We start from the raw sequence: 10000 nt of genomic DNA, 5'->3' as shown, positions 1-10000 counted from the left end.
GCGGGGCCGGGAGGACCGCTCCTCCTGCGTCGGACCCGAGTCATAGGAAGTGCCGTGTGGCGGGGCCGGGAGGACCGCTCCTCCTGCGTCGGACCCGAGTCATAGGAAGTGCCGTGTGGCGGGGCCGGGAGGACCGCTCCTCCTGCGTCGGACCCGAGTCATAGGAAGTGCCGTGTTGCGCTGGTGGGGCCGTGCCCGCCAACAGCCTTCAGTGGTCGGATACCACGTTTGCAAGCTCCCCGCTGGAATGGGGACTTAGAAGAAATGAGGGGAAAATTCCCCCGGAGCTCCGTGCCTGAGGGCGGGCTGTGAGCCGCGCCGCGTCCGCCAACAGCCTTCCATGGTCGGACACCATTGTTCGCAAGTTGCCCGCTGGAATGGGCACATAGAAGAAATTTCGAGGATAACATCCACCAGAGCGCCAGGGCGGCCGTTATTGCAGTATGCGTCCGCCTGGCAGCTCTCTTCCGCGGGAACCATTGGGCAATTTCTTTCACGGAGGTGGACATAGAAGAATTTTTGTTTCTAAAAACGTGGTTCCTAAAAATGTGCCCCAGGTGTTTTGGAAAACCCGGGTAAACCTGGGAAGTAGGCAAATGACCCTCTGACTAGGGGTAAAAACGTTTGCCTACTGCAGCGCCCCTAATGCAATTCGGCGGAACTGCAACGCCCCTGGTCGCCTAAACGCTACCCCTGGTCGCCTAAACCTCACCCCTGGTCGCCTAAACCTCACCCCTGGTCGCCTAAAAGTCACCCCTGGTCGCCTAAATTGTCAACCCCTGGTCACCTAAATTGTCAACCCCTGGTCGCCTAAAGGGGACTTAGAAGAAATGAGGGGGGCAAATTCCCCCGGAGCTCCGTGCCTGAGGGCGGGCTGTGAGCCGCGCCGCGTCCGCCAACAGCCTTCAGTGGTCGGATACAATGTATGAAAGTTCCCCGCTGGAAAGGGGACTTAGAAGAAATGAGGCAAATTTCCCCGGAGCTCCGTGCCTGAGGGCGGGCTGTGAGCCGCGCCGCGTCCGCCAACAGCCTTCAGTGGTCGGATACAATGTTTGAAAGGTCCCCGCTGGAAAGGGGACTTAGAAGAAATGAGGCAAATTTCCCCGGAGCTCCGTGCCTGAGGGCGGGCTGTGAGCCGCGCCGCGTCCGCCAACAGCCTTCAGTGGTCGGATACAATGTTTCAAAGTTCCCCGCTGGAAAGGGGACTTAGAAGAAATTTGTAAAAATTCACCCGGAGCTCCGTGCCTGAGGGCCGGCTATGAGCCGCGCCGTGCCCGCCAACAGCCTTCCACGGTCGGATACAATGTTTCAAAGTTCCCCGCTGGAAAGGGGACTTAGAAGGAATTTGTCAAATTCCCCCGGAGCTCCGTGCCTGAGGGCCGGCTATGAGCCGCGCCGTGCCCGCCAACAGCCTTCCACGGTCGGATACAATGTTTGAAAGTTCCCCGCTGGAAAGGGGACTTAGAAGAAATGAGGGGGAAATTCCCCCGGAGCTCCGTGCCTGAGGGCCGGCTATGAGCCGCGCCGTGCCCGCCAACAGCCTTCCACGGTCGGATACAATGTTTCAAAGTTCCCCGCTGGAAAGGGGACTTAGAAGGAATTTGTCAAATTCACCCGGAGCTCCGTGCCTGAGGGCCGGCTATGAGCCGCGCCGTGCCCGCCAACAGCCTTCCACGGTCGGATACAATGTTTGAAAGTTCCCCGCTGGAAAGGGGACTTAGAAGAAATGAGGGGGAAATTCCCCCGGAGCTCCGTGCCCGAGGGCCGGCTATGAGCCGCGCCGTGCCCGCCAACAGCCTTCCACGGTCGGATACAATGTTTCAAAGTTCCCCGCTGGAAAGGGGACTTAGAAGAATTGAGTAAAATTCACCCGGAGCTCCGTGCCTGAGGGCCGGCTATGAGCCGCGCCGTGCCCGCCAACAGCCTTCCACGGTCGGATACAATGTTTCAAAGTTCCCCGCTGGAAAGGGGACTTAGAAGAATTGAGTAAAATTCCCCCGGAGCTCCGTGCCCGAGGGCCGGCTATGAGCCGCGCCGTGCCCGCCAACAGCCTTCCACGGTCGGATACAATGTTTCAAAGTTCCCCGCTGGAAAGGGGACTTAGAAGGAATTTGTCAAATTCACCCGGAGCTCCGTGCCTGAGGGCCGGCTATGAGCCGCGCCGTGCCCGCCAACAGCCTTCCACGGTCGGATACAATGTTTGAAAGTTCCCCGCTGGAAAGGGGACTTAGAAGAAATGAGGGGGAAATTCCCCCGGAGCTCCGTGCCCGAGGGCCGGCTATGAGCCGCGCCGTGCCCGCCAACAGCCTTCCACGGTCGGATACAATGTTTCAAAGTTCCCCGCTGGAAAGGGGACTTAGAAGAATTGAGTAAAATTCACCCGGAGCTCCGTGCCTGAGGGCCGGCTATGAGCCGCGCCGTGCCCGCCAACAGCCTTCCACGGTCGGATACAATGTTTCAAAGTTCCCCGCTGGAAAGGGGACTTAGAAGAATTGAGTAAAATTCCCCCGGAGCTCCGTGCCCGAGGGCCGGCTATGAGCCGCGCCGTGCCCGCCAACAGCCTTCCACGGTCGGATACAATGTTTCAAAGTTCCCCGCTGGAAAGGGGACTTAGAAGGAATTTGTCAAATTCACCCGGAGCTCCGTGCCTGAGGGCCGGCTATGAGCCGCGCCGTGCCCGCCAACAGCCTTCCACGGTCGGATACAATGTTTGAAAGTTCCCCGCTGGAAAGGGGACTTAGAAGAAATGAGGGGGAAATTCCCCCGGAGCTCCGTGCCCGAGGGCCGGCTATGAGCCGCGCCGTGCCCGCCAACAGCCTTCCACGGTCGGATACAATGTTTCAAAGTTCCCCGCTGGAAAGGGGACTTAGAAGAATTGAGTAAAATTCACCCGGAGCTCCGTGCCTGAGGGCCGGCTATGAGCCGCGCCGTGCCCGCCAACAGCCTTCCACGGTCGGATACAATGTTTCAAAGTTCCCCGCTGGAAAGGGGACTTAGAAGAATTGAGTAAAATTCCCCCGGAGCTCCGTGCCCGAGGGCCGGCTATGAGCCGCGCCGTGCCCGCCAACAGCCTTCCACGGTCGGATACAATGTTTCAAAGTTCCCCGCTGGAAAGGGGACTTAGAAGAAATTAGGCAACTTTCCCCGGAGCTCCATGCCTGAGTGCGGGCTGTTTGCCGCGCCGTGCCCGCCAACAGCCTTCAGTGGTCGGATACAATGTTTCAAAGTTCCCCGCTGGAAAGGGGACTTAGAAGAAATTTGTAAAAATTCACCCGGAGCTCCGTGCCTGAGGGCCGGCTATGAGCCGCGCCGTGCCCGCCAACAGCCTTCCACGGTCGGATACAATGTTTCAAAGTTCCCCGCTGGAAAGGGGACTTAGAAGAAATTTGTAAAATTCACCCGGAGCTCCGTGCCTGAGGGCCGGCTATGAGCCGCGCCGTGCCCGCCAACAGCCTTCCACGGTCGGATACAATGTTTCAAAGTTCCCCGCTGGAAAGGGGACTTAGAAGAAATTTGTGAAAATTCACCCGGAGCTCCGTGCCTGAGGGCCGGCTATGAGCCGCGCCGTGCCCGCCAACAGCCTTCCACGGTCGGATACAATGTTTCAAAGTTCCCCGCTGGAAAGGGGACTTAGAAGAAATTTGTGAAAATTCACCCGGAGCTCCGTGCCTGAGGGCCGGCTATGAGCCGCGCCGTGCCCGCCAACAGCCTTCCACGGTCGGATACAATGTTTCAAAGTTCCCCGCTGGAAAGGGGACTTAGAAGAAATTTGTAAAAATTCACCCGGAGCTCCGTGCCCGAGGGCCGGCTATGAGCCGCGCCGCGCCCGCCAACAGCCTTCCACGGTCGGATACAATGTTTCAAAGTTCCCCGCTGGAAAGGGGACTTAGAAGAAATTTGTGAAAATTCACCCGGAGCTCCGTGCCTGAGGGCCGGCTATGAGCCGCGCCGTGCCCGCCAACAGCCTTCCACGGTCGGATACAATGTTTCAAAGTTCCCCGCTGGAAAGGGGACTTAGAAGAAATTTGTGAAAATTCACCCGGAGCTCCGTGCCCGAGGGCCGGCTATGAGCCGCGCCGTGCCCGCCAACAGCCTTCCACGGTCGGATACAATGTTTCAAAGTTCCCCGCTGGAAAGGGGACTTAGAAGAAATTTGTGAAAATTCACCCGGAGCTCCGTGCCTGAGGGCCGGCTATGAGCCGCGCCGTGCCCGCCAACAGCCTTCCACGGTCGGATACAATGTTTCAAAGTTCCCCGCTGGAAAGGGGACTTAGAAGAAATTTGTGAAAATTCACCCGGAGCTCCGTGCCTGAGGGCCGGCTATGAGCCGCGCCGTGCCCGCCAACAGCCTTCCACGGTCGGATACAATGTTTCAAAGTTCCCCGCTGGAAAGGGGACTTAGAAGAAATTTGTAAAAATTCACCCGGAGCTCCGTGCCCGAGGGCCGGCTATGAGCCGCGCCGCGCCCGCCAACAGCCTTCCACGGTCGGATACAATGTTTCAAAGTTCCCCGCTGGAAAGGGGACTTAGAAGAAATTTGTGAAAATTCACCCGGAGCTCCGTGCCTGAGGGCCGGCTATGAGCCGCGCCGTGCCCGCCAACAGCCTTCCACGGTCGGATACAATGTTTCAAAGTTCCCCGCTGGAAAGGGGACTTAGAAGAAATTTGTGAAAATTCACCCGGAGCTCCGTGCCCGAGGGCCGGCTATGAGCCGCGCCGTGCCCGCCAACAGCCTTCCACGGTCGGATACAATGTTTCAAAGTTCCCCGCTGGAAAGGGGACTTAGAAGAAATTTGTAAAAATTCATCCGGAGCTCCGTGCCCGAGGGCCGGCTATGAGCCGCGCCGTGCCCGCCAACAGCCTTCCACGGTCGGATACAATGTTTCAAAGTTCCCCGCTGGAAAGGGGACTTAGAAGAAATTTGTAAAAATTCACCCGGAGCTCCGTGCCCGAGGGCCGGCTATGAGCCGCGCCGTGCCCGCCAACAGCCTTCCACGGTCGGATACAATGTTTCAAAGTTCCCCGCTGGAAAGGGGACTTAGAAGAAATTTGTAAAATTCACCCGGAGCTCCGTGCCCGAGGGCCGGCTATGAGCCGCGCCGTGCCCGCCAACAGCCTTCCACGGTCGGATACAATGTTTCAAAGTTCCCCGCTGGAAAGGGGACTTAGAAGAAATTTGTGAAAATTCACCCGGAGCTCCGTGCCTGAGGGCCGGCTATGAGCCGCGCCGTGCCCGCCAACAGCCTTCCACGGTCGGATACAATGTTTCAAAGTTCCCCGCTGGAAAGGGGACTTAGAAGAAATTAGGCAACTTTCCCCGGAGCTCCATGCCTGAGTGCGGGCTGTTTGCCGCGCCGTGCCCGCCAACAGCCTTCAGTGGTCGGATACAATGTTTCAAAGTTCCCCGCTGGAAAGGGGACTTAGAAGAAATTATGAATATTTTTGTTTCTAAAAACGTGATCCCTGAAAATGTGCCCCAGGTGTTTTGGAAAACCCGGGTAAACCTGGGAAGTAGGCAAATGACCCTCTGACTAGGGGGGAAGAACGTTTGCCTACTGCAGCGCCCCTAATGCAATTCGGCGGAACTGCAACGCCCCTGGTCGCCTAAACGCTACCCCTGGTCGCCTAAAAGCTACCCCTGGTCGCCTAAAAGCTACCCCTGGTCGCCTAAACGCTACCCCTGGTCGCCTAAACGCTACCCCTGGTCGCCTAAACGCTACCCCTGGTCACCTAAACGCTACCCCTGGTCGCCTAAACGCTTCCCCTGGTCACCTAAACGCTACCCCTGGTCGCCTAAACGCTACCCCTGGTCGCCTAACTGACCCCTCGTGTGTGGGGATCAACGTTTGCCTACTAGGGCGTCCTCCGGCGGCCTCTCGGCAGTACTGCAGGCCCATTTTAGCCGAGCCCATTGAAATGAATGGGGGAATTTTATACGTTTTTGCCTTTTTTTCCCCCCCTCGTTCTTTTTGTATTTATTCATTTATTTCAACTTTTACCGACTCAACCGCCCTCCGGCGTGCCCTCGGCGGTCCCGCAAGCCCAATTCGGCCGAGCCCATTGAAATGAATGGGGGAATTTTATACGTTTTTGCCTTTTTTTCCCCCCCTCGTTCTTTTTGTATTTATTCATTTATTTCAACTTTTACCGACTCAACCGCCCTCCGGCGTGCCCTCGGCGGTCCCGCAAGCCCAATTCGGCCGAGCCCATTGAAATGAATGGGGGAATTTTATACGTTTTTGCCTTTTTCCCCCCCCCCTCGTTCTTTTTGTATTTATTCATTTATTTCAACTTTTACCGACTCAACCGCCCTCCGGCGTGCCCTCGGCGGTCCCGCAAGCCCAATTCGGCCGAGCCCATTGAAATGAATGGGGGAATTTTATACGTTTTTGCCTTTTTTTTTCCCCCCTCGTCCTTTTTGTATTTATTTACTTATTTCAACCTTTACCGACTTAGGGGCCGCTTTGCACCGCCTGTGCCCGGGGAAGGTGCTCCTATTCGGGCCAAGTGTGACACACGCCCGCCCTCCTCCTCCGGAGCTTCCATTAGGGTAGACTTAGGGGCCGCTTGGCACCGCCTGTGCCCGGGGAAGGTGCTCATATTCGGCTTCACTGTCAGGCAGCATGCAATCCTCCTCCGGAGCTTCCATTTGGGCAAACTTAGGGGCCGCTTGGCACCGCCCGTGCCCGGGGAAGGTGCTCCTATTCGGGCCAAGTGTGACACACGCCCGCACTCCTCCTCCGGAGCTTCCATTTGGGCAAACTTAGGGGGCCGCTTGGCACCGCCTGTGCCCGGGGAAGGTGCTCATATTCGGCTTCACTGTCACACAGCATGCACTCCTCCTCCGGAGCTTCCATAAGGGCAAACTTAGGGGCCGCTTGGCACCGCCTGTGCCCGGGGAAGGTGCTCATATTCGGCTTCACTGTCACACAGCGTGCACTCCTCCTCCGGAGCTTCCATTTGGGCAAACTTAGGGGCCGCTTGGCACCGTCTGTGCCCGGGGAAGGTGCTCATATTCGGGCCAAGTGTGACACACGCCCGCACTCCTCCTCCGGAGCTTCCATGAGGGTAGACTTAGGGGCCGCTTGGCACCGCCTGTGCCCGGGGAAGGTGCTCATAGTCGGCTTCACTGTCAGGCAGCATGCACTCCTCCTCCGGAGCTTCCATTTGGGCAAACTTAGGGGCCGCTTGGCACCGTCTGTGCCCGGGGAAGGTGCTCATATTCGGGCCAAGTGTGACACACGCCCGCACTCCTCCTCCGGAGCTTCCATAAGGGCAAACTTAGGGGCCGCTTGGCACCGCCTGTGCCCGGGGAAGGTGCTCATAGTCGGCTTCACTGTCAGGCAGCATGCACTCCTCCTCCGGAGCTTCCATTTGGGCAAACTTAGGGGCCGCTTGGCACCGTCTGTGCCCGGGGAAGGTGCTCATATTCGGCTTCACTGTCAGGCAGCATGCACTCCTCCTCCGGAGCTTCCATTTGGGCAAACTTAGGGGCCGCTTGGCACCGCCTGTGCCCGGGGAAGGTGCTCCTATTCGGGCCAAGTGTGACACACGCCCGCCCTCCTCCTCCGGAGCTTCCATGAGGGTAAACTTAGGGGCCGCTTGGCACCGCCTGTGCCCGGGGAAGGTGCTCATAGTCGGCTTCACTGTCAGGCAGCATGCACTCCTCCTCCGGAGCTTCCATTTGGGCAAACTTAGGGGCCGCTTGGCACCGTCTGTGCCCGGGGAAGGTGCTCATATTCGGCTTCACTGTCACACAGCATGCACTCCTCCTCTGGAGCTTCCATTTGGGCAAACTTAGGGGCCGCTTGGCACCGTCTGTGCCCGGGGAAGGTGCTCCTATTCGGGCTAAGTGTGACACACGCCCGCACTCCTCCTCCGGAGCTTCCATTTGGGCAAACTTAGGGGCCGCTTGGCACCGTCTGTGCCCGGGGAAGGTGCTCCTCTCCGGGCTAAGTGTGACACACGCCCGCACTCCTCCCCCGGAGCTTCCATTAGGGCAAACTTAGGGGCCGCTTGGCACCGCCTGTGCCCGGGGAAGGTGCTCATATTCGGCTTCACTGTCAGGCAGCATGCACTCATCCTCCGGAGCTTCCATAAGGGCAAACTTAGGGGCCGCTTGGCACCGCCTGTGCCCGGGGAAGGTGCTCATATTCGGGCCAAGTGTGACACACGCCCGCCCTCCTCCTCCGGAGCTTCCATGAGGGTAGACTTAGGGGCCGCTTGGCACCTCCCGTGCCCGGGGAAGGTGCTCATATTCGGCTTCACTGTCAGGCAGCATGCACTCCTCCTCCGGAGCTTCCATTTGGGCAAACTTAGGGGCCGCTTGGCACCGTCTGTGCCCGGGGAAGGTGCTCCTATTCGGCTTCACTGTCATGCAGCATGCACTCCTCCTCCGGAGCTTCCATAAGGGCAAACTTAGGGGCCGCTTGGCACCGTCTGTGCCCGGGGAAGGTGCTCCTATTCGGGCTAAGTGTGACAGACGCCGGCCTATTACCCCCGGAGCGATGGAGCTGGGGGCGCTCGCTCCCCGCCCGTGCCCAGGGAAGGTGCTCCTCTCCGGCCTAAGTGTGGCAGACGCCGGCCTATTACCCCCGGAGCGATGGAGCTGGGGGGCGCTCGCTCCCCGACCGTGCCCAGGGAAGGTGCTCCTCTCCGGCCTAAGTGTGGCAGACGCCGGCCTATTACCCCCGGAGCGATGGAGCTGGGGGTGGGCGCTCGCTCCCCGACCGTGCCCAGGGAAGGTGCTCCTCTCCGGCCTAAGTGTGGCAGACGCCGGCCTATTACCCCCGGAGCGATGGAGCTGGGGGTGGGCGCTCGCTCCCCGACCGTGCCCAGGGAAGGTGCTCCTCTCCGGCCTAAGTGTGGCAGACGCCGGCCTATTACCCCCGGAGCGATGGAGCTGGGGGTGGGCGCTCGCTCCCCGACCGTGCCCAGGGAAGGTGCTCCTCTCCGGCCTAAGTGTGGCAGACGCCGGCCTATTACCCCCGGAGCGATGGAGCTGGGGGTGGGCGCTCGCTCCCTGCCTGTGCCCGGGGAAGGTGCTCCTCTCCAGCCCCAGGTCGCCTAACCCCCTTACCCCTGGTCACCTAAACCCCTTACCCCTGGTCACCTAAACCCCTTACCCCTGGTCGCCTAAACGTCTCACCCCTGGTCGCCTAAACCCCTTACCCCTGGTCACCTAAACCCCTTACCCCTGGTCGCCTAAGTGGCCCACCCCTGGTCACCTAAACGTCCCACCCCTGGTCACCTAAACATCCCACCCCTGGTCGCCTAAACCCCTTACCCCTGGTCACCTAAACGGCCCACCCCTGGTCACCTAAGTTGCCCACCCCTGGTCGCCTAAGTGGCCCACCCCTGGTCGCCTAAGTGGCCCACCCCTGGTCGCCTAAGTGGCCCACCCCTGGTCGCCTAAGTGGCCCACCCCTGGTCGCCTAAACCTGCCGCCCCTGGTCACCTAAGCTGCCCACCCCTGGTCGCCAAAGTGGCCCACCCCTGGTCACCTAAACGTCCAACCCCTGGTCGCACTTAGTGCAATTCGGCCCACCTCGCGTCCGGGGGAAGGCCATCCTCTTCGGCCTGACTTTCACGGACGCCGGCCTGTCTCCTCCGGAGCCTCCACGCGGTTGAACTTAGGGGCCACTCGGCCCACCTCGCGTCCGGGGGAAGGCCATCCTCTTCGGCCTGACTTTCACGGACGCCGGCCTGTCTCCTCCGGAGCCTCCACGCGGTTGAACTTAGGGGCCACTCGGCCCACCTCGCGTCCGGGGGAAGGCCGTCCTCTTCGGCCTAACTTTCACCAACGCCGGCCCCCAGTCTCCTGTTGGACTTAGTGCAAATTCTTACTCACGCCCTTACCCCTGGTCACCTAACCAGGGGCAGGTCCCCCGCACATCGCGTCCGGGAGAAGGCCGTCCTCTTCGGCCTGACTTTCACGAACGCCGGGCCGTCCCCGACGGAGCATCCACGCGGTTGAACTTGAGGGCCACTCGGCCCAACT

The sequence above is a fragment of the Idiotropiscis lumnitzeri genome, unplaced genomic scaffold, assembly GCF_059441095.1.
Source record: "Idiotropiscis lumnitzeri isolate Australia: NSW breed Sydney's pygmy pipehorse unplaced genomic scaffold, RoL_Ilum_1.0 HiC_scaffold_184, whole genome shotgun sequence".
Classification (NCBI taxonomy): domain Eukaryota; kingdom Metazoa; phylum Chordata; class Actinopteri; order Syngnathiformes; family Syngnathidae; genus Idiotropiscis; species Idiotropiscis lumnitzeri.
Note: the sequence above shows the minus strand (reverse complement) of the source record.